The 26,117-nt window shown below is 31.9% G+C and overlaps 1 protein-coding gene across 6 annotated transcripts in view; it reads right to left on the bottom strand.

Moving 5' to 3' along the window:
- Nucleotides 1–26,117, bottom strand: part of LOC123007223 (1-phosphatidylinositol 4,5-bisphosphate phosphodiesterase epsilon-1-like) — a 79,316-nt gene that overhangs the window by 40,040 nt on the left and 13,159 nt on the right. The window contains exons 1-2 of one of the 6 annotated variants that reach the window (XM_044402390.1): nt 10,145–10,331; nt 7,083–7,155 (exon numbers count right to left, since the gene is read on the bottom strand). The exons of 1 other annotated variant lie outside the window; for it this stretch is intronic. The gene's annotated coding sequence lies outside the window, so the exon portion shown is untranslated. Of the gene's footprint in view, nt 1–7,082; nt 7,156–10,033; nt 10,332–26,117 lie in introns of those variants that run through there. 4 more of the 6 variants (XM_044402391.1, XM_044402393.1, XM_044402395.1 and 1 more) reach the window with 4 other exon arrangements.

Raw genomic sequence — 26,117 nt, forward strand, 5'->3', positions numbered from 1 at the left:
CGAACTTGACTGCTCCCTATTCTAATCCAATTACCATTTGAGCTCGTTTGCTAAAAACTTACTTACATACACTCGTTAAAAATTTTAAAAATGTTTCGGTTTCGGTTTTCGCTACTACGTGAATTTTTAATGACTTGAACAAACTAAATTTTGTTCCTAATGAGTCACATGAGGTCAAAAATCGATCCATTAGAATTAAGTAAATCTTTTGCTGGACCTTGTTAGCTGACCGGACTCGTGCGATTTCATCTCAACTCGAAAGAAGATGTTCCGGTTTCGTCAATTTCTCAATTATTGTTGCCACTTAATAAAGACATTTAACACATAAGATCAACAAAGACAAATATATCATATAAGAAATTCACTAAATCCATTGCAAACTAATTTTCTGAACCAATTAATTGATCAAAGCTTTAATTTTATAGCGAAGTTAATATTCACAGTTCTCGAATTGAACTGTTTTATTGATACTCCAGGAACAATTTCAACAAAATTCCTTTATGTAATGAAACTTGAGAACGAGAACAATAGATTGCAATTTCTAATGCAATTAATTCACTAAGTTACAGTTTTATCTCAAATGAACTGCACTTCCAATATAACTTTAAGAATAAACACTTAAGGACAGTTAAATGTTATCTGTTTTTTTTGCCCCTCTGACAAAAATTAGAAAATAGATTAAGCATTTGTTTCGATATAATTAACATGAGAGGGGTATTTACAGTTAGATTCTCTTCTTTTGCTAAGTAATTATAAATAATTATGGTATTTTGAATAGCAAGATTTCAATTTTTTTCAGTTGTGAGTTTTGGACATCAAAAAGTTCAATTTAACTCGAAATAAAGGATTTGCCATTTACTTTTTGATTTTATTTCGGTCGGTTTTTACATTTAGCTATCAGCGCTGTAAAAGGTTCAATCTTTGAGGAAAACTCTCCAGACCGATCCCTCTAAAGCCCCCGGAAATCAAAATCCGCCACGTCCGTTATAAATCCAATATAAAACAAGTCGGTCGAAAAAAAATAAATAAGAGGTTGGCCATTAGGGTTGGATTTCGTCGCGTTACTCTACCGTCATTAATATCACTTTGTGGTTCTAGGATGTGTCACAATTTCTTTGTCCAAAGTTCTATGTTTATGGTCTCGTTAGTGAAACGCCACGTGTCCGCGGTGTTTGCCACATTTTCCCCTGAAATAACTAAGTTTACTCTTGAAAACGTCACTTTATTCCATGTTTTTGGTTAATTTAACCGTCGGTGCAAAATTATAAGCTCGATTTTTTTTGTCGACGATAAAGCCCATTTAGATGACAACAACAAAGCATTTTTTTAAACCCATGTAAAAAGGTATTTTCATGCAAATACATCCTTTTGTCATCGCTCTAGGTACGACTGACTATGCTCGAGTCTTATCTCTGTGTGCATTGTTGAGGGTAAAATCACAAAGAATACAATTAGTGGGATAATACGAATATTAACATATCGCCTTGTCACATCTATTAGTTTATTTCATTTATTATTAAAGCTGTGACATTTAAAATAATAGCTCTGGGTTTAATTAATAATTTTAATTAAATTTTGAGGTGATACGAAGTTACGTGAAAGTGATTTATGTATCGGAGAGTATCGCCCTTTAAAGATTAACCTTCTCTCGAGTCAAGTGCCCTTTCGTTACTGACTGAACGAACATTTATTGAAAGATGAGAAAGTTTGTGAGCATGCGATAAAAAGAACTTTTCTCGAGAGAAAAAGCCCTTTGAAGTAGGTGAAATTATCATTTTAAAGAAGTAACTTCGTAAATTTTATTCCATCCATTAAAATATTTAACACGATTATTTTTCCATATACGCCTAACCTAACTCGATCCTTTATGTAATAAAGTTACCCTCCTTTTCATCTCAAACATTTTTGTCTCAAAAAAGCGGCTTGTGTAATGGAATATTTAATTTAATTACTTAATTCAATGAAATACTCGAAGCAGTTTAGACGCGACAAAAATGTCAACGACTTTTTTCAAACTTTGCAACTCTAATGGTAATAAGAAGAAAATGTTTGGGCCACTTATAGGCTAACACATTTTCATTTTTTTTTTTACGTTCACACAGTTCCGTCGTTAAGGCCATACATATAACTTTGTTCCAGTTAAATGAAATGGCAAATGTGCCAAGAAGAGAAGTCGTGTAATGTCGCAAATACTATATTTAAATTGGAATATAAATAATTCTAATAAGGAGTACAAACAAGCGTGTTGGAAACAAGAAAAGCAATGATTAATTTTAATGTGCCTTTCACAACAAGAGCCGGAACCCAACTGAACACTTTTACTTTAAAACTGACAAATCCCAGCTATTTCTGAACTTGAACGCGTGCCAATTTAGACATTTTAAATAAACGAAAACAGGAAATCAATCAATGTGAAGCTGAGACGCGATTTTTTTCCCCCGGTAAGTCATTCCGGTCAAGTTCACACAATAAAAATCGATAGGTAAATAAAAAATTGGGCCCAGATACAAAAAAGTAATTTGTTATGTCGACATATAAATTTAGCATTCTCTCTCAAAAATAAATATAGGATCCAGGAAAATGCGATTTGATAATTTTCCACCGGAAAAATCGCCTTTTGCCGGTTGGAAACTGAAAAGGCGGCAAGGTCGACCAGATGCGTCTAAAACATGGCAAATATACAAATTTTAAGCTCAATTAGTTCGTCCAGATTGGAAAAGTTTGGGGATAACAATTGTCTGCTTTATTTGCATAGAAGTGCTCCATTATTATATTAAGAAACTCATCATGAAATCCTGTTCACAGAATAAAACACGACACTTGATTATTAATGAAATTCCATTTTATCGGCACGGAAAAATGCCATTTGTCCGCAACAAATTAGGACATTTTTAGTGAAATTTGTATGTAATAAAGACGGAAAAACGCGAACCATTTGCGTGTAAATGAGCTTTATGTTTCGAAGCTCCTTATAAAGCAAGCTTTAATGTAAATATTTATGCCTAAAACGCCAGAATGAATTAAATTCTTCTACATGATCTTGAACTTGAGGGCATCGGATCAATGAAGATTATTATTAAGCTGTTAGGAAAGTTTCAATGATCGATACATCATCTCGCATTAATAGACACAATTGAAATTTCATAGCTTGTTAATAAAGAATTTAATCTCGTAGAACCATGCTCTAGCATTTCTTAGACAGGAATTTCTAACATTTTCAACATTTGTAATTTCGTTTTGAATAAATTTATGAATTCCTTGAAGTACTCATTGTTTCAACCACAAACTTTAACAATTATATTTTAGATCAATATCTCCCCTGAATTTTCCGCTTATTAATTTGCAAACTTCCGAATTAGACATCAACAAAATAGAAAGCCTTTCAAACTGATTAGTGATTATTCTCTTCTTGTTGGTTGAATAATTCGATTAATTGAACCACTAAGGACTCACTAAAACCTGTTGTAGTTAATATTATTTGCTCTTTGCATCTGATTTACTCTGTTTAATGTTTGATCGTTTGATGGCTTAAATCACAAATGCAATATCGTGCTTTAGGTTCACCATTTAATGAGATAAATTCAACGAACGTTTTCAATAAACTATAAAATGTAATGATATGTGATCTGCACCTTTGATGTTGAGTGTGAACTGTGTTCAAGTCTCAAAACAATAAACTCTTCCTTGTTTAATGTGTCATGTTTTCTGTATTAGCAAGACGTTGTTTTCACGTCGTCTCTTTAATTATCCAACACTTAACAATAAATACAAATGCCATTTGAATTAGCACTAGTTTGGAATATCGATTACAAAAAAGTTATGGTCAAAAAACAGCGAACAAATTTTTCCACTTTCTGTTCGAAACTTGATTATGGATAAGTCTGCATTCTAAGACCTCAGAAAAAAATTGGAAGCGTGAGAAAATTACTCTGGTTGAATGGAGATGAGTCTTCGCCCCATGAAATCTTTTGTAATGTAACACAATGACTGGAGCTTTGGTATTGTTTGAAAATTAAATTAGCTAGATTTGTAAACTCATCAACGTTGGAATAAATCATCATAATGGCATAAAAGCAGTCAACAGTAACCAAATAGACCAAACATTTACGAATCGATAATGTTTAAAATTTAAATTAGAGGCTACAACACGTTTGACGTGGTTTACTCGTACTTGATTTGATATGTTTCATGGAACTATTATTCCGTACGTATCGATTCTCGATATATGAATAAATTTATAACACATTCGTTTAGTGCTAGAAATGTTTTTATAAAATTGGCAAATTTTCTTAGAGTGCAGTTTCAGAAAATCAAGCGGGAAATATTTATTTCAGATGCAGCATAGAAACACAATGGGAGACAATCTCTTCAATTTGAAAGGAATGTCACTTACAAACGAAGTCTCGTTTAATGTTCGATTAGCTGAGAGACTTAATTTGACACGATAAAATATTGTTGTTTCACTAAAACGGAAAAACAAAGCATCTCTAATTTAACGCAACAGCTGGAATAAAAACTTGAGAAAGTTTCGAAAGATAAAACCTACAGATCAATAACAACTTAGTTTCTTGTTGCCACAAATGGAACAAACTTGTGGGAAACTTAGCAACTTACCTGGACTAATTAAGTCATCGTTCAGTAAGCTTACATTTCCAAAGAAAAGCAAATCAGCTTTCTTGTTGTTCTTGGAATTTAAATTTAAATAAAAGTCGTTTTTTTAGCATTGAGATAAACACTATTACGTAACATTATTTTAATATTATGACACCAATAAATCTCCCCTAGCGGTAAAATCTCGCTTTTCCGGAGTTCCATCCAGAGAAAAAAAGAAAACAAACCATTTAGGTGTCCGGATAAAAACAAAGTGTTGAAAGATAAAACGAGAGATCGGACTTTTGGCATCGTTTTAATTGCATTCTGGCAAAGAGCTTTATCCTGAGAAAATGGTTAATTTCAAACTTCTTTCCTAAGCTCGTATATCAGAAGTCGACGTTAAGAATACTGATTTCTTGCATGCAAGAGTAATTTCTCGGTGCTTTAATCCCATTACGTGGCAACTGACTGCTTAAAAAAGTGTTAGCATATTGCATTGCTCTCGTAGCTGCGCACAGTTGAAATAATGGAGATATTACTGCCGTCAATTAATTTAAAAGCATTGCTAATTAATTTAAGTTGATTATTACAGTAATGCAGTGTCTACAGTGACTTTTAATTGTGTTAGGGTGGTAACAACATTGTGGCTCTGTAATTTGATATCGACTGTGTTTGTGTGGTGTATGACACGACAAAGACTGCACGCGTTGACTATATGCAAATTTTAGATGAAAGGTTTATCGAATTGTTTTTCGGCTTTGTTGCACCTGAATAACAATGCAAATGAAATTTTCTTTATAAAGCATGTCACGCATTAAATTAAAACGGCACATTGGGGTAGGTTTAACAAAAAACTTTCCACTTTTGCAATTAACAAATAATTGGATAAAAGTTGTAAAGGGCAAAGGAATCTTTAGAGTTTCCCCAAGTTGTGTTTCTTGATGTAAATCCAAAGCTTCAAAAAGATTCCCTCGCGCCGAACGCATTTTGATACTACGAACTTTTGAATTTTTAAACAACTTCGAAAGCTGTCGGCCTGGATGGCGGAATTTTAACACGTTTCACAGGAATTTCTGTTTTAGCATTAGTTACAGCTAACTGTATACAACCTATAATTTTACCTAAATAAGCAATTTACCTTATCCTTCTGCAAACGTCTGACCGGAACTTATTTATCAAACACAATTTATTATCGAAATTGACAATAGTGTGGAGGTATCCAATCATGTGGAATTCGTAAATTGCCTTCTCGTCAATAAAATATTTAATTAAATTCTGCCGGTCAGGAAAAAAGAAAGGATGGATGTAAACTGATTATTTACGACGCCATTGCGAATATTTAAAGAACCATCACGGTTTTTATTTTTTTTTACAGGAGGTGTGGGCTTTTATTGGAAAACAGTAGAGACAGTTTTTATTTGGTTGAAAATTTTTGATTTATTTTTCTAATTCAACAAAATTTATTTATTCAAGTTAATCAATTCACTTACATACAAGATGTTTCACATAATTTTACGAGGCCTGCACCTGTAAGATGCAATCAATAATACATATTCCATACGAACTCGATTATAAATTCTGAAAAATTGGATATTCTTCTCTAGTTTGTTCACCCTTTCAAAAATTACAACGTTTTTACTTAGTTAGTGATTAGGATAAATAAACTATAGAATCACATTTATGCCGTCTTTTGATAGAACAAATGATAATTGTTTCTGAAAAACTGTAGTTTATGACTATTAATGAAACAGTGATTAGTTTGACAACTACTGTCATGGGTTTCCAAAAATTAAATAATTAAATGTGTATTTATTGTATCTAGTGTTTTGTGACTTTTGTATATTTGGGTGTGTACATTAGGCGCAGCCTCGTAAAGTTGTGTGAAAAAGCAGTCTTTACATTTATTAAAACTTTTGGTGAATTATTCGTACGTATGCACCCCAGAGCTTTCGTTAAGGACCAGTATTTGTAAAGCTTTCTCCAGTTTAATTAGACGCTTAAACTTCTTCAAATCTAAAATCTCACCAGCAGTTGGTAAAACCCCAAAATTATTCCCTAATTGCTCTACCAAATATAATCCGCAGCCGCTTTAGCCTCCAAGGCCGCCCTCATTGAGGTCAAATTTGCAAAAAGGGTTGCAAAGATAACATTCCCCAGTTCCAAACAAATCCCCCAATTAAACCCGCCCCCTTCTACATGTATACATTTTGCAAAATTGTTACATACCGAACCCAAATTAACGGCGCTCTTTTGTTACAACCCCTTCGAAAAAAGAAAAAATGAAACAAACAATTGCGCCGTGTGCTTGTATTCGCAACAACCGATACAATTTTCCGGTAAATTTGCATTATTATTTATGAGGTCGTGTGGCTGGAGCACGGTGGCAATAAATAGAGCCGTCCGAGAGTGAACTCCGTTTATAACCAGTGCTTTTGCCGTGTCAAACTATTTGCCTATGCAGTAAGAGGTAAACAGGGGAGAACACTCACGAGAATCAGACGCCCACAACACAGCGCAGATCCAATTAAGCTAGTTGTAGTGCACCAGATAATACGTTGCCTCCTACAACACAGATAGAACAAAGTGTTAGAAAGGAAAATTGTCGGAGGGTTAGTGCTGCATGCCCTCGGGATGCACGCTTATGAATTCGGGAACGAACTGACCCAGTTTTACTCCAATATTTTAAGCGATCAATTTGAACGTTCCCTCATGTTTTGGAGTTTGCGGGAGATCGAAACTGATCGCGTGCGATTGATCGATGACTTCTTGTCTTTTCAAAGTGAATTATTTAACACGGTGGGAAAGTTTTTCAACATTTTTTAATGGGAGTAAAGATTAGGAGAGAATTATGATTGAACGCTGATAAACGCTGTTTACCTCAAAAAAAAACATATATTGGCGAAAAATAGAAGGGCAAAGTCTGAACTTGCTATAAAATACAACAAGTAAGTAAATATTTATTTATTAAACAATTATCAGCATGCAAATTTTTCCATAAGTAAAGAAAACAGTAATCTTACATGAAATAAGTAAATTTAAGAAAAGTCAAAGAAACACAGAAATTTCTTTCCTTCATGGAACGATATAATCTGGGCGATCAGATATCAAGATTTTTAAATGCTTTTTTTGATTTTCACGTATTTAATTTGAATTTGTATTAAAGATCGGTCGAAAAGATTTATGTTAACTCAAAACTCCTTACTGTAATATGCATTTATTACGATTACATTTATTAAAAAAATATCATTCAATTTATGGTTTACTATTCTTACATTATATTTTCATCACAGAATTTTTTTTGGGATTATAATATTTGTTAATTTATTAGATCAATAACATTAAGACGCCGAATCATCATAAAGGCCCTTTTATTTCACAGTAAACAGTAAACACAGTAATCGCTGTTTTTATTTAAGTACCTTGAGATAATAAACATAATTTATATTAATATTCATTTAAGACATTTTATCGTTTTCGTTAATAATCACGAAAATGCTAAAGAAATTACATCACGTTTAGTTTGCGTACCAGATTACTACTGTTTTTAATTTTAAGTCTTGTGGTTTATGAAAAATTTTCAATTAAGTCTAAATAGGAGCCCGCCCCAACCGCTAGAATAAACCACACATGAGGCGTCCATAAAAGTCTTCATCTTTGTGTTGCTTTTGTTTTAAATCTCACGTGAACTTTACTAATACTAACTAAGTTTAAAATTACGGTTCCCATTACAAAACTTTGTAGCCACGGTTATCACGAATTACAAAAGACGTCGTTTTCATTACTCTAAACGAATATGACAATGAGAAGCAGGACGAAACCGTAGAAAACTCAAAGATAGGTTTAACTATCTTTCCGTTGGCTTTAGGGCTTCTGTTACAGTTGTGTACGCTTTCAGTTACAAAGAATTTTCTTTCAGACAATTCGGTGAAACTGCTGTAGGGATGCTTTCAAATGGGAACTCTTGTCCTTATTTTTATTTCACAAATGCGTTTTTTGTTTTATTTTTAAATCAATAATATTGCTCTGAGTGGAAAGCTCTCACAACCATACGATAAGAACGAGAAATATTTTATTTTTCAGCGAATTGCTTTCGTTGTTTCAGGAGCGTTTAACTGAATTGTTTGAAGTGTGAATTGATATTGATATTCAGTCAAGGAATTCCTGCGAGATATACGAGTTTAATCAACTATAACTTGTTCTCAACGACTAAATCACGTTGGGGGAAATGTTGTGATACATATTTGACAGTGCTGATATATCACACTTGATCACTTTGTACTTACTTTTTAGTTTAAGTTAAAATAATTCATTAACTTATTTAGTTAAATACCCCAGTTATTACATTTTAGACTTTTGCAAACATACATACACTTTCGGGAAACAAAACTTGTAATTGTATATCTAAAATGTTGAATTTCAGATACTTTTAAATTAGCTTATAATAAAACATGACTCTGGTGGATTCACTTCAGAAAAGTTTTATTAACAACGGTACAGCCAAAAGCAATAAAAATGTCCCATAATCCAAACCGTAAATCGTACTGATGTTTATTTTCGAGTCCTAACAATCATGTACAATGTATTTTTCCATACTTATAAGATTTTTTTAAGTCTGAAAAAAGATAAAATATAATTACCATACAGTTTATTTCATTTATGACTTTTAGCTTTAATTTTGCCATAGCTAATAGCAAAAAAATTAATGTATAGAAACGAGCAAACACAATTTAATTATCTTTATCGGGTCGCATACACACAGCTACTTCAACTTTTGGCAATTTGGATCCTTAATGAGCCATTACGTGAAAATGTTAAAAAGTAATTTAATTTTGTAGATGAAAAGTTTCCTGATGATATATAGCCCAATTACATTCTCTACCAGAGTTTAACCACTTCGAAATATTAGCAATATATTAATTCGGAACGTTAATCAAGAATATATAATAATTTAATCTTGGTAATTTCCAATAATTCGGGGAAAAGCATTAAAATTTTTCCTCGAAAGAAATTACAATTGCTTAAAAATGAGTCAGTGAACCTAACTAAAATAGATCATTTTAAAAAACCTTTCGCATACACAAATAATAATCTAAATTGATTATAATTCGTACTAAATTAAGCACAATGTAAACTTTAAACTTGTGGTGAAAAATGAACTTTAGGTCCCTCAACCAGCCATAAATATTTTTCTTATTCAGCTGTTATTGTCTGTTTTATCACTAGAAAAAATATTGATCCGCACAGTTGTTAATAAATTCCGAATACAAAGTAAGATAAATAAATGATGTGTCAACTATTTGTGGAGGGAGACTTAAAAACATGGAAAAAGGACAAACTCAAAATTATGGATTTTTTTATTAACATTATTAATTTTTTGGCATAAATTTTGAAAAAATTAAGGAAGCATGTGGTGTGGTGAAAATCGTGCGTGTGCTCTTACCCAGTCGGTATTTTCTAACACTAAACACTTCACAGATAATAAACAAAAAGGTAAACAAACACATTCATTGAAGAAGATTTCTAGCGGATCACAAGGTGATGGATAACTTACAGTCTCTTGAGTATCCTTTCTTTAGATCAGACCGGTGCGCAGGACGTCCGGTTGCACGCACATGATGCGCGAAATCAAGTAATCAGAGTATAGAGTCTATAGAGTGGTTTTATATAGAGCGGCTCTAGACAGTAGGTACCACACTAACGGTACCAGATGAACGCGTGTACTGACACTGACTGACAAGTGGACACACTTGACATACAAGCCCCACTCCGACGCTTGCCCCACCAAGCGTCGTTACCATCGCGACGCTATCTGGTGTGCGCCGACGCCTACCTTCGCACAATTATGCAAAAGTTTAGACGGACGCTAAAACCACATCTGCCTACATGAGGAGGATAATTAATTCACCTGGGGGGCATCGCGTGGGAGGAGGACGGTTCATATTTGGCAAGGAATCTTAACGTTCAATGCATGAGTGATTTATATCTTGATAAATGGGAAAAACGGAGAGGTTTAAACGGTGCGACGGACGGAGAGGAGAATGTAGATAATTTAATTATCTACATTAATTTTCGGATATTTAAAAACTGTGTCTAAATATTCGGCTATAGCAATTAGTTATAGTCATTTGTTACAAATACTTGAAGTAGAGTATTTGTAATTATGAAACAGGAAACATATTGTTGGCTAGCGTGCGTACATACAGAGGGATGTAGGTTCACCCTCTTAGTTTGACAGCAATAATAATAACAGAGAAGTTTCAATACGATTATTAATCGAATAATAATTTTATTTTAAAAATATTTCACAGAATCATCACGGGTTTCTCCAAATAAATTTTTTCACTGCATATTTCTGTTACTATAATATGTACGAGTATATTAAAATATCAAGAAAATATATAAAATGTAATTTTTTAACGGAAATGTCGAACAGCCTTGCGTTGGTACCACTAGCCAATTCATTCGTAACAATTTTAATAAAAAGAGTTTGCAGTTCCAGTTTATAATTTATTTTGATAAAAATGTCATTACATGGTACGTCTTTTAAAGAAAATTTGGAGACGACTACACAAAAATAGAAATACAACTGCTGCTGTGGAATTTTGACTAGAAACGTATTCTACTTACAGCAAAATTTTAAATATAATATGTATAATAAAGGTCTAAAGGACTGTCTCTCAATACTGAATAAATCGATATTAAGAATAAAAGTTGAAAAAACAATTTACTGATCGAAACTATTTTTGAATTGATTTGACTCCAATCGGTAAACAAAAGTAGAAAGTTTTTGCCTCTTAGTTTTGAATAACTGTGCAAATTAACTTAAACTTAATTTGCTTTAAAAATTAAAAGAAAAATATTTCAATTATTATGAATTTATGATTCAAAATGGTTATACAGGCTGTATTATGAAAAACGCCCCAAGCCATAACTCCATTATTTTTAAAGTTATGACAATACTTCTTAGAACAAAGTTGAACATTTTTTGTCATCTATCGTTTGAGATAGATGCTAAATTAATGCTGTTTTCTGTTTCACCGGAAATGGCATCAACTTTATTTTTTAATGAAACACCCTGTATAATTTACCACTTTTGGATTCTTTGTTTAATTGTCTTTTAACAAGTTTTAGTACCATGTGTCTAAAACCAACCGTTCGTGATATATGAGTCAATTAAAAATTTATTAAAGTAGGCAGTGGAAAACAATACTATTAAGTAATGTTGACAAATATTATTACTTTGCATTTTCTCTTATTATTTTGATACTTTTTGGTGTTCTTGTGATAATGTGTTAACAGACATGATTCAAGAATATTTTGAAAGCAATAAAAATAGTTGGAGACCACAACGCTTTTACACTGGGCGATTTCCAATAAGAGAAGTTCCAATTCGTCGACCTGAAGAAAATTTGAGGATGTTTAGAAAACTCAAATTAGAACAGTTGCGTGCGATAAACCAACGTTACTTGCAATTTCTTGAATTCAATTTTCTATTTTCTTCAATACCTACCTATCTCTCCTACAATTTTTATTTTATTCAAAATATGTCTGTTAACACATTATCATCCATGATTAATATTAAAAGGTATAAAAACAGTAAGAGAAAATGCAAAGGAATAATATTTGTCAACATTACTTGATATTATTGTTTTCCACTGCCTACTTTAATAAATACATTATTTGTTGAATATCTCAAGAACGGTTAGTTTTAGGCATATGGTACTAAAACTTGTTAAAAGACAATTAAACAAAGAATTTTGCTTTTCTACGTAAAAAATTTTCTAATTTAAGAAAAATTAATTGTTCGTTTTCATTAAATAACCTTTGGAATCATTATTTCGTAAGAATAGCTGCTTGTACTTTACTAATTTTGATTAAACAATAATAGTAATAGTTAATTTCACATTACACGATATATAATTGAGACACCCATAATTTTCAAAAATAGTATATTAAGTATCAAGAACGGTAAGGTGATGCTTATGACATTTTTGGGCGACTGATTTTTGTTCACTTTTTTAATAAAATATCTCAAAAATGTTCTAGAATGCACAAATACCGTCGTTAGCAACAATAAAGAAAATACTTACCCGACGAGTTTGGAATAGCAACGAGTAAATACAACTTACATGTCTTGGAAACAGATGTAGTAAACAATTTAATAGAGTCTAATCGCGCAAAAAATATTTTCTAACCTGCTATCTAATTATGTGTTGTAGAAGAATTTTATAATATGTTTTTTGGGCGTTGTGTCGGTATGTCTTTTGCTAAATTCTGCTATTTTGTTATATTTTCTTTCAATTAAAGTAAGATTTTGGTAGTGTTGGGTGTTGTTGCTTTTTATGTTAAAAAATTCTTGAAAGATATTAATATTTTTTTTGTTTTTATACCGAATAAAATTTCTTGGAATGTCGCAATCATTATGAGCAAATAAAGCGAGCTTTTTACCCTTTGGGATTTGTAATAGGAAGCTACAGCTTCCCACACATACACTTCTTTGGAGATTTTCAGCTCGAATTGATCTGCTAAGCACCATTTTCATTATCTCGAACTCGAATTTTTGCGCCGAGTGGAAAATATTTGATAGCACGAAAGAGCTTAGGAGATCGTCCGCAAGCTTTGCAGACAATATATATTTTCATTTTAATTGAGCTTATAACAACATTAAAACTTTATTATGTTACAGTATGTAGTTACCTAGTTCCTGAACAGTGCTTAAATAAGTTAAACCAATTTGCAAGAAGCATGTTAAATTGAACTTGCACGGGATATTACATTAACTAAGACAACATAACAAAGTTACATGACAGGCTTTTATGCATTTTCAACAATAATTTTCTCCAAGAATCAATAATGCATTGTGAGTGTAATTGGGTCAAAATTGTAACTCGAGACCGGGTACATAACTAAATCGATCACTTCTTGTCAATCATCATTTATTCAAATCCGACCTAACGTACTGCTAAATGCAGTTTAAAAACTTTGAATTCGTTTAATCCCGCGAGTGTTATTGGTTTTCTGAATTCCCTATTCGTTTATTTGTCGAAGCGATACAAATGTCGAGTAAAACAAAATTATTTTTTCGGGTAATTGCCAACATGAAAACGAAGCTGGGATGATACTACAGTCTAAGGACTCTTTTAAACTTTTTTCACAGCTTCAAACTTTTTTAAGCGTGGAATTTCTTTCAAAGTGTTTCTACCAATAATCTGTAGATCTTATTTTACAGTAATTGCGTTTCTGGATAAAAAATACGCCTAAATTGGAAGTGAACATATTAGACAAAACAAATTATTATCCTTACTTTACTGTTAAATTTCAGGATTCCATAATATGTAACACAGGAAATTCAAAGCACCAAACTCTAATGAATGTTCGCTCTGTTCCCTATAATTGATAACTGTGATCAAGAAAATCGCATTCCCTGAAATGCACTCACAGTATATGGGCATTTCACACTATATTACACTTCTCTGTTTGATAGACATCGATTTTAATCCTTCAAGCAACATCTCTCCTACTACAATAATATTTCCCTTGGGTGCTTGTGTAGCTAATAATTAACACGGGCCTTCCCAAGTTATGATTTCATTTCTTCGAATAATCTCGTTCATTTGTTTGCATCTGAATTCTCACTCAGCATAATTATATTCCATATTGTTTAATGACCTGATTGATTAAACACGAATTTCCGATGCAATTTCAAAATTCGAACATATTGGCTATTGGTGTGATAATTGCGATGGAAAAGCTCAGGAAGCTGACGTGTACATAAAACGTGACGAAAGGATCAAATAATCTGAATTTCCCGTCATTTTCCTGTCTGCAGCAGGAAATAGGTCCTGCAGATACAATCGCGTTGGATGTTGAATGTCCGTTTTTCCGTTTTTGATAGTTTGATGATTGCCAAAAGATTAGCTCGATTTTTCACAGGTTATATAGCAAACTTCAGTCTTTCTGAGAATTATGGTGGATGCGCCGGGTTTACGTTAAATTATTCATCGATATGAATTATTTATGGCGTAATTATAATGAACTGTTCGGATTTTAAATACTCTAAAATGATTTTGATTTAATAATAGTAATCGATTTTTGGTCTGTGGGAGAACGAGAAAGATCAAACAACGGCACTAAGCCCACTTTAAAAACCATTTCCACTTTAAAAACCATTTTGTGTTATGAGTTATTCAAATAACAGACTTTTCTAGAAATAATTGCGAGCATAATTATTAGACATAATTTTCTGTAAATGTCAGTTCCACTATATGAAGCTAGAAACTGTATGCACTTTGTTTTATTTCAAGGGCTTGACCTAGTAATTGTGAAGCGATAATAACAACCCAGTTCCATTTGTCATTAGGTTCTAATTGAACTGATTCTATGTATTTAAACCAGCAGGAAAAAGCTTCTAACTACACCATTGATTGATTAATTTTTCTACAAATGAGTTTTTTTTGTGATTTTAGTGCATTTTGAATCTTTTGGAATAATCAAGAAAGATTTTTTCTGCTCAGTTTGAATTTAATTAATGTGACGACGAAAGGCTTTGGATTATTTACAAATGAAAAATTTGTATTCAAGCAAACAGACAACGCTATTGGATGGACGAAACAGCGAGCAGAATACGAAAGTGTTACTTTTAAATAGTAGGTATTTCGTATTGATTTTATTTTAATTCTCTTGAAAGACAGAGCGAAATAGAAAATAATTACTTTATCTATAAAATCAATTTTAATTCCTTTCAAAAGCCAACACAAGCCAACATGATTAATCAAATTTTTTGTAAAGTGATATTTTTTTGAATGATGAAAGTAAATAAACACGTCACTACACGACTGGTCAATTTATTCCTAGAACCAGGGCAATGAATTTAAATTATTGTATCTATAAAAACTTCATTCCAGTAATGAAACATATTTTTAAAATCTCAAGTTTATTACTTCTAACACATAGTTTTTACTTGCATTTAATCTCAAAAATTACAATTTTTGGCCTTATGCAAATTTCAAACTGAGCAGTTTATTAAATTTTTGCAAAAATTTGTTACTGACTTTGAGTTATAAATCCTGCAATAGCAATGTAAATAAACCGCAATAATCACATTGTAAATCAAAAGTATTCACAAACAGGTTAAATGGAATACAATGTATTTGTTGCATATAGGCAGTTATTGATTTATTACGTTTTAAACGTTACTTTTTTATTAATGGGTTATAATGTTATAAAGCTTGTAATACTTTAAGAAGCTTTTTAACCTCGCTTTCCTTAAAATGATGAATAAATGTAGGTGTTAATACACCTACAAAAAGAGAATTTTTTGCCCCACTTTTGCACAGTTTCTTCTTCGAGGTAATTACGTCGTGAACTTTAACAGCAACTAATTTTGATATAGCTAGTTTGGTGTTACACAGGTCAAATTAGTATCAAGATTTTAAAGTTGACGAGAAGTGACTTTGATAGGGGTGGTGTAGCTTACAACATCTCTATCACCGTCCTTATCTTAGTTAACTCATATTAGTAACTAATAAGAAGATTCTTTACTAGCAACAAATACTTGAAAAAAACATATTTTTTGCTTGTAAATAAGATTTAAACTTGTTTGACGTTATTATGAAAGTTTTCGGAGCACATGGTCTCATAAAAACTTTCCTCCATAAAAACCTTCATAAGCTCGAGTGAAAAAAACTTCCGATTGGTGTAATGTTAAGACACCACCATGGAAAAATATTGAAATTTCATTACTTTTTATTCAATACCTTGATATATGAAACAATAAAGGCCGGTCCTGTTTGTCACGTTTTATGCAATAAAGCTGAACTGACTTCCATTTTCTTTTCTGTTGGTCCTCTCTAGTAATTTACTTTGAAATATAATGCTATAAAATGCAAAAAAAATCTGACCTACTTACCGAAACACCACTTTTGTTCACCGAACACACGCTCAGTTTCACTCAGAAAGGCAATTTTCAAATACTTCTCTACCGTTTTCATTTCATTATTTATCGCGTCTTCACCTGTGCTCCCCATATATAATTTTTACATTTGAAATGTTGCTGCTTTGATTGCAATATATTCGACCTATTTTATAACTAAAAGTGCTTTTGATGTCTTGATGAAATGCTACTTTTAGCAGCAAAAGCCTCGTACATGTTTCAAGAAAATCCCATTTAAGGATATTAACATTAGGGTCTGACTAAACGGCTTATGTTAAATTATTTGGAAAAGCGGGTAATAAATGTGTTTTAAAGTTAAAATGGTAAATTTAGCCATAATAAATAAAGCTAAGTTCATATTCTGAATTGGTTTGTTTTGAAAAAATATAGTTATTGAAGTTAAGTCACTGGAACTGGAAATGAACAACTTTCAGAGAGTTAGTGAATCCAAACAATTTTATTTTACCTTAATTAGGATTTTGGTTCTTTAATTTATTTAAGTGCTTAATTGATCTTGCTTCCGGAGGAAATGTTCTAAAATTATAAATGTACTTACGCCTCAATTTACTCTTATTAATGAAATTTGTTCAATTTTATATTTCATATTTTACATTTCAAAAAATATTCGTAAATGATGATTCAAAAAATACCGGTATTAAAGAATATTGTGTACTTATCAAAAATTTATTAAAAATTCTTCCAACCTTATGTTCAAAACAACAAATGTTCTATTTATGCTCAGGTTTTTTGATTTAAAACTCTGAGAAGGAAACGCCTTATTTATCTTTGCATACGAATGTGTTATCTATGAATATGTATTTATTTCACTATCCTCAATTTTGGTTAAAATATTTAAATTTATTTATGCGTCACACAAGACTTATATCCGAATTGATAAAATAATGACTGATCTGTTAAGATTTAAAATATTTACAACTAAAGAGGAATACGTTTTGTGAAATAACTTCTTAACCAGATGAATCATTTTTGCAAGTACCAATCGATCTAAAATTTAATAAAACTATCTATAGCAGCTATAAATCAGATTTTGTATAATATTGATATACTTTGCCAATTAATATGAGTTCAAGCTTTACTGCAATGTAATCGGGGTCGTTGTTCTCTTATATATACTATGGTCAATTATATGATTAAATTTTCACCTCATTCGTAAACAACTCTCTCAAATTAATCAATGCAAATGTGTAGGTCATCAGGCGAACAAATAGAAAAACAAAAAAAGACTGCCAACATTGTATATAGCTTTTCCGTGGTATAAACCAATTGTTTGTGTCAATAATTGTGTTTAGCAAAAGTCCTTGAGCCTATCCTGATCCTTGTTTAATCCTGTGACCTTGCGACGGACCTTGATGGTTTTATCTAGGAATCAGGTCATTCTATAAGCAAGAAGAGAACTAAATTAGACAAAGAAGATTTTATTCAGTAACGTCATTAAATGAGGCGAGAATTTGCTCTACTTTCTGGCTAAATATGCACAGTGCACACACCGATAAGAAAGTTTTGTACGAAATCCGAAGATAATTAAATGTTAATAAAGTCCGGCCGAAATGGTGAATGCGCCGGGCAAAACATTATGTTCAATAACTCTAGTCAACTAAACGACCTCAAATGTCGACTCTTTGTGTACGTATATCACTCAAATATCGACGTTTGTATGTGGGACGCTAGTCCATAATTTATCTTAATTATTCATGGTGTTCAAACCACCTGTACATCGCTTCGAATGAATTGGAGCTATAAAACATCTTTTTTACATTATCAATTAAGTGAAGTATTTCGCCCGATTTTTAATAATCTGTTTTCTAAACCAACAAAACAGTAATTTGATTAGTGTTTAATGTTTCCATAATGCGTCGTCCCACTTTACAAATTACTATCGATGTTCGCTTTATTTTTCCAAGCTGAATGGAATTGACCTGAAAACCATTTTCAGTATCTGTTACAAATTTAATCAAAAAATTATAAATGCTGTGTTAAAATTTAATTAAAATTGCTGAAATAGTGCTGCAAAAGGCAAGTTGATTCTTATTATTCTCCTAATTCAATTAATTTTTTTCAACAAATGAGGTCATCATGTTTTAAAGTTCACATAATATCTGTAATCGTAATGCTGTATATTCTTGTCTAGTAATTATCCTATTAATAATTGAAGAGGTTTCAATCGTCCTCTATAAAAACAGTTTTCGTAACGATGAGAGTTTCCAACCAACATTTAGAAGTAGTTTGCGTTAAATGTTTCTAGTTCGAAACTCTGCTATTTCATCCGTTTTAGCACTTACTCACTAGTTGAATTTATGTTTATTGTAAAATAATGACACAAATTTTTGCTGTTGATTTTTTTTTTAATTTCTATTAAATAATTACATCGATAACAGTCTATTACTTCGTACGAAACAAAACAACATTTCAACGAGATCGCGTGATGTTTCATACTACATCCATCGATCTTATCCTTATCATTTCGACTATCTCGTGCCGAGTAGATTTTAATTAGTTAATGAGTAAAAAAATGGCCATAATCTTTCCCTTTTTACGTCAACATATTAACAATGGTACCTCGATGGACTTGAGTGAAAAAATTGTATGATTCATGTGACACGCAATAGGCACCTAAGGGCAAAAAAAATTCAAGTTAGATAAATTATTTGCCTAACTTAACTGGGAGTATAATTTACTCTAAAATCTCTATACTGTAATAATTGTTACATAAGTGCGTTTGCACTTGTAATGTATATTTCCTTTCTCGTACAATAAGCCCTGTTTCCACTCTCCAACGTTTGTATCTTTTTATTTTGATCGTGCAGCTCATGAATCTGTAGACTTATCACTCGAGAGAGCAGCTTTGCAAAGCTCTAAATCACCTCGGAAAGTCTAATAAAAAATCCTCTTCTTGTCCCATAATTGTCTTGTTGCAAACCGCACCCTTATCACAAAAAACGGCCGCCCTTGAATAAAAATTCGAATGTAAATTTAGTTCAAGGGTGTGACAAATGCCCCATGCCAACACTTATAAAATAATAGATTTCATTTATCACAATTATATGAAACGTCTTTAAATCACCCTTTCGATTGCTAAACGGTAGTGCAAAAATCTCATAAAGCAGACGACGGAAGCGTCCAATAAATTTCGCGAGTATATGAGGTAAAATGGTAGATAACACGCGAGAAACACTTACATCTTCATATACTCTTTCCTAAAAGCTTCGACTTGAAAGAAAATGAAGTTCGGTAACACTCGAGGCAAGTGCACTTTTTTCCAAGCGCACGAAATGCAAGCTGTTTGACAACAGTCTGAGACGAAGAGATCGCTCCAAATCACGTTTTTGAGACAATAAGGATTTGGGAAATGGTGAAAGCTCCCTAATGCAATTTAAAATTGCCAATTTTGATTAGATTGGAAAATAAAAGAGAAATTGTTAATTAGTGTTAAACAAAATATGAGTACAACAAAAGTTATTTTAAATTATTGTTGAAATTTTTTGTTGTGCTCTTATTACAAAAATATGGTAAAAGGTTTCGCATGTATGTTTATTTTATGTGTGATGGATCAAATATTCCTACTTCTTTTCTCGTTTTGGTCGTTAGCATCTTGAGATCTTATTATTTGGTAAGGGTGTCCTCATGTATTTGACTCCTGTTACTTATAGAAATTTTCAACTCTTCTAACTGAAGTTAACGTTAACAAATTTCGTTATAAAAAAACAACAAATTTCCACTTGTTCATCAGATTATCTCATCTTTGAGAAAATTCGACTTTCGGTGGAATATAATATGAATATAACAGACTTGTAACAAAGGATCTGTTTGAGTTTGAGAACAACTTCTGGAATTATACGTCTTAAACATAAATCACGGTTTCCAGAAAAGCGCCTTTTCTACTGAATTACGACATAATCGTACATTACGTTTAAAAATAGAAGTGTAAAAATATAAATTTTTATTTTAATTGGATTATGAATCCTGCACTCGATTGAATTTTATTCCGGGAATGCATGAAGCAGCAATTCGTTCGGAACAAGATGAATTGGAAGACGAAGTTCTAATAAAATTTATTTTGTATCAAACTATCTTTGTGCTGTCAAAGCTTCCGGACTTGCGTATTTCTATCGATTCTATGGGAAACATTGTAACATTTGCACGTAGTATTCCTTGCTGACTGCTGCATCTTGTGGCTGCTTCGAATTCCCATTTGTATGCATTTGCAGAACTTCTTCCATTTCGGTCCTCAGGACGACAAGCATACTCAAAGATATATAAAGTCCATATGAAACTAAAAGAGAAAAATTAATTTTATATACCTAGGTCATTATTTAAAAGTTATTCTTCAGCTTCAAATTACAATACAGGCCATACCTTATTAGGTCATGTTACTTTCGAAATACCTATAAGTTATATCAACGAAACCAAATACATTATTGTTGTTTTTTTGCAATACAAGAGGATATCGCTTACCTAACTTTAGTTTTATGATTGGCTATTTCAAATATGAGATATACGATCATGTCCATTGGTTAAACCTTGTCTGCTCGATATTTAGCGTAAAATTAATAATAATTATAATTATTATAAGAGAAATTCGTATTCTAGTTTTTAATCCATTTCAGGTGGTGCAGCACTACTCATTTTAAACTCTGGGTCCAAAAATATAATATTTCCTTCTTACTTTAACGTAGTTTGCTCAACAATAAATTGTCTTTATCCTATTTCAAATCTTCGTACAGGTTCCATATATCCAATTTCCCGGAAGTTGGTAAAGTATTTGCTTCTATTGAATCGCGTATTCTTTGATATTGTGTATTTCGCTGTTAAATAGTTTTACAACAATCGCGTTTAGTAATGTGTGTTCAGTAAGTGTTAAATTCGGACATTTACTATATTTTACGGTGAATTGTCAAGAGATGATTAACAGGCAAAATTATGTGAACTCTATTGAAGCTATTCCATTTAGCAAATTTCGATTCATTCCAAAATAACATAGTGGATATCCGTGTTTACATTTTAGCCGTAATGCGTGATATTATTGTGTTGATTTAAACTGACATTAATGTTACGTGATAGGCGAAATATTACAAGTTGTGCAATAAGCATCTCACATCTTCGTTTTATGATAAAATCTTAAAAATTGGAAAAGTTTTTCAATTTTGGAAACGATACGTTTTTTATTTCTTATATTCTCTTATTTTATTCCTTCAATTTTGAACTCGTCTCTTTTTGCAGTTCTGCTACCTAGATGAATAAGCAGGAATACGTTAATTACTTAATTTGTAGTAAAGTTAAGAAAGCTTTCTGCAAATACATCCTCGATTCATGCTTGTATTGCATTTTTTCACATAATGAAATATTTTAAACTTTGCATCATGCAAAATTTTATTAAAAAATGATTTTATGGTACACCTTGTTAGGACAAAGTCTTATGAGATAGCAAGCTGTTTACTTTTCATTTCTAACAAAATAAAAGTTTTAAAACTGATTGAATAAAATTTTAATATTTCTATCTTCAATTACTTTCCCCAAGCGAATTTGCCCAATTGCAAGTTGTATGAGTTCAGAAACTCATAATTATTTCGTCTTTTATATTCCACCATCTTTCCGGAAAAAAATAGAAAAGTTTATGATGCGATGACCCGACCTAAGATATAATTTAAGATGTACGATGACAGCACAAAATCTGTAAGGAATTAGGGTGACGAAGGTTACTGGTAACAGTGTTATTGAGAATGAAAGAAATATAAAAAAAGTTTTACGTTTGAGCAGATTTGTTAGGGATAGGTAATGGAAAACCTATCAATAACTAACTGACGCCTTATCCATATCCATATTTTTTAAGTTTATTTACGTATGAATAGTTTTTAAATAATTAGCAAGAATAAGTAAGGAAAATACAAAAAATAACAAAGATCGACGGATAATTTGTAATTGTTATTACTCTAAAATTAAAAACAAAAAATTTTTGTTGACACAGTTATTTACTTCTGTTCTTCATTAACTTTCTCTGTGATTAAAAAGCTAGTGTTCAATCATTTACAGTAAGTAACATACTTAAAATGTAGCTATGTAATTTTATAGATTTGTCATTAGGTTTTGTAGAAGACTGTAATTGCAGATTACCACCAATTGAAAAGAGAAAATTTCCCGCGAAAAATGTCGCACTTTGTTTATTTGTAGAAATTTAACCGTCCAATTTTGTAAGAAATAAAATTTTGTGAGCAAAGTGCGGAGATTGTGTTTTAGTTAGGTGAAGCGTTATGGCGTCGTTGCCTTTATGTTCCCCGTTTGTGTTTTTATTTATAAAATTTCGTTAAAAGGGTTGTACTATTTGGTCGTCGTTTTATTTTGAAGATTAATCGGAAAAAGTTATACGGTCGAAAAGAGGCGATTTGTGTAATGAATCGTAATTTTTCTTTGATGTCAACATGTCCTCCTCGGCGTTAATATAAATTTTTAATAAAGCGTGAGCAACCCGCAGATATTTTAACACCTAAGCAAACGGTCCGGGTCTCACGCAAGCGGATGCATTCCGGTCAACTAGTCCGGTAGCGTGCATACCGGAGCAAAAAATTGTTTAAAAGTAATATCCTCTGACCGTTCCATAATCATCTTCAAAGGTATCGTCTAGATAAAAGCGATATTGTTCGCGTATGACGGATCAAAGCGAAATGATTGGTGAGGAAGCCCCGGCCGAACTAAGACCCATTAAGATTGGTTCACAAAACATCAAAGTATTGTCTCTGTTGATGAAATTAAAGCAAAGCTGTGACACACATAAGCTGGCGTGAATCATTGGTCAAACGCGCTCATATACGTGTGAGGCTCACGCTCTCACGCACCGATGAGGCACTAAGAGGCGCGTGTTCATGTGTGCGCTTATCGACCGAAGCCTCTGTGGCTGATGTCCTCACGCTCCGTTCGCTGTTCACAAACCCTACAAGAGCTTCACGCTTTTGTCATTTTTAAGACTTCCAGGCTTCATTTAATGCCAGTTTTGCCCGGAATTATGCGTTTTTCCGGCCACCGCTATTGTTTATTAAATTAGCAAAGCACACAAACGCCCACTATGGAACGAACCGCCGCAGACATATTATGTTTTAACTCGCGATCGATTACAAAGATATGCGAAGGGCACACCAAACAGATGTGAGCAGAGACATTACTGGGATAATTTACCGACAGACCCGCCCATTATCATGCACAATAATATATCACCAATTCGAAATATTCGCAAATTACGTCCAACAAAACGTATCAAGTATCAACAGCACAAAAGTATCTTCAACTTGGAGAGCATAGAAGGAAAGTTGATGAGTTTTTAAATTAAACTATGGACCTACACAGCCTGAGAAGCATTATATCAAAAATAGATAACAAAACTATTGTCACAAAAACAAAACACCAGCATCTGCTTCTAAGATTAACACTCTCTAGATATATCTATACAGGGCTGTTCCGCTTTTATTGTTTTATTGTTACAAACTTAAACAGGTGTTTAAGTTTGTAACATAGAAACGGAACACACTGTACAGATATATCTAGAGAGTGTTAATCTATCACCTGATAGAATATTCAATTTTAAGACAAAAGTTTCCTATAAACATGTATCAAAAAATGTTACGTAAGCGAGCTACACCCCCTGAAAGAGATGCGTTTTTAATGGGGTTTTCCCACTATTGCAGAATAGATAAAATTACAAAAGTTGGTACAGCTGATTACTTTTAAACACCTGAACGAATTTAAAGATCAGTTGTTGAAATTTTTAATCACAGGTCTCTTAAAGGTGAAACAAATTTAATTTTTATCGTCTTTATGGTCTGTAAGATAAATTGTAAACTGATTTTACTCAAAAACGGTAAGTTTTATCGAAAAAATGAAAGAGACCTCTTTTTTGTGAAAAACTATGAAATTTAGAATTTTGTAACTGAAAGTGGCAAAAACCAACCGCCAAAATAGTTAGGGTACTTTTTACCCTAAACCCCCCAGTTTAGGACGCCCCTGAGTAAAAATTTAACGTATTATCTTTGAATTCATTTGGGTTTATAAAGGTATCAGTTGTCCCAAATTTTGTAATTTTATCCACGACGGTTTCTGAAATATTAGAAAAAATCCCTTAAAAGATGCACCCCTATCAAGGGACCTGGCTCCTTTATATAAAATTTTTCGATATATGTTTATAGGAAACTTTTATCTTAAAATTCAATATTCTATCATCTGGCTAAATTTGTAACAATAAAAATGGAACACCCTGTATAATTTACCTTTGAATACCTACGTCTATATTATACTTTATTAGAGCATTCATATTCTTGGAAATGAGCCAGTCAAATGTAAAAACGTTGTTGCTTCACAAGAAAATCTTTTCTTCTAGTAGTAGGAGTACTAAATTTAAATATGAAACGAGTTGTGTAGTATTGAGTCGTGAAGCAGACGAAAGCTAGAATATTCTGAATGTTGTTGTTTTATTTATTAAGTATTTAGATTTAGACATTGTGACAAAATAAATAAATCTCTGATCGAAATTGCAAAATAAGAAATTTTTATTTTTTTGTCCTTGGATAAAAGTAAAAACAATTTTTAATTAATGGTAACCAAAATTCTTACTTTCATTCTTTGCTTTTTTTTTAAATAACTAAATTTGCCTTGTATTTTATTACTAATAAGTATATAATTTTAGTTTTGTCCATTTGAGGAATCTCAAATTTTAAATAAGTCAATTTCATTCTTTCGTCACTGTAATAAATTGAATGAAGAAAAATCCTACTTAATTAAATCATCTCAATAGTTTATAATTATCTCTTCCTCATTTCCTAATTTCACTGTTTGGATGTTCTCGTGGTGATGATCATATAAAACTAAAGAAAAGTGGAAAATTCACTCTAGTAAAATAAACTTTTATTCTTTTTGAATGGCTTCAAATTAGTTTCGTATTAGAACTAATATTTATAAAAGAAGCTCTTCTCACATTCAGGGAACTGCGAATAATGAAACTAAAAGAAAATGTATAACTTTACACGAAAAGTAAATAGAATTATTTAATAAGTAAATAGAAACTATTTCTTCTTGTCACTTACAAGATTATTAATCAATTCGGATTACAGTCTACCTAAACCTTTACTACCGAGTAAAGATAAACATTTTTTTCCTATTTTTCCATTATTTGATAAAGGTTTCACCGATATTGAATGTATTTTATTTCTTGTTTGCATCAGCTAATGGGCAGCTATTTTTCTGTAAATGTGTATTATTCCTTAGGGCACTGAAATAATGCATAATATTTTCATTTTTATTTTATACAAACATATCTTTGAGTTTTTTGCTATCTATACCAAAAATGCTGAATAAATTATTGTCAAGAGAAAATGGGGTGGACCATTGACTAACTCTATAAATGAATTAGTTCAATTTAGAAGTGCATTTTACCAATGACCTATTAATAACATGACAATTCAATTTTCGTCTACCTGAAATCAATAGCACAAGCGACCTAAAATGGCCAAAAAACCGAACTGCATTAAAAGATTAACAGAGCTTTTACTTTTTTGTAGCTATAACGTTATTAATCAATCCCGGTTGTAATCGT

Source organism: Tribolium madens, unplaced genomic scaffold, assembly GCF_015345945.1.
Source record: "Tribolium madens isolate multiple individuals breed KSU strain unplaced genomic scaffold, Tmad_KSU_1.1 Scaffold_3;HRSCAF=73;Tcas5.2_LG2, whole genome shotgun sequence".
Taxonomy (NCBI): domain Eukaryota; kingdom Metazoa; phylum Arthropoda; class Insecta; order Coleoptera; family Tenebrionidae; genus Tribolium; species Tribolium madens.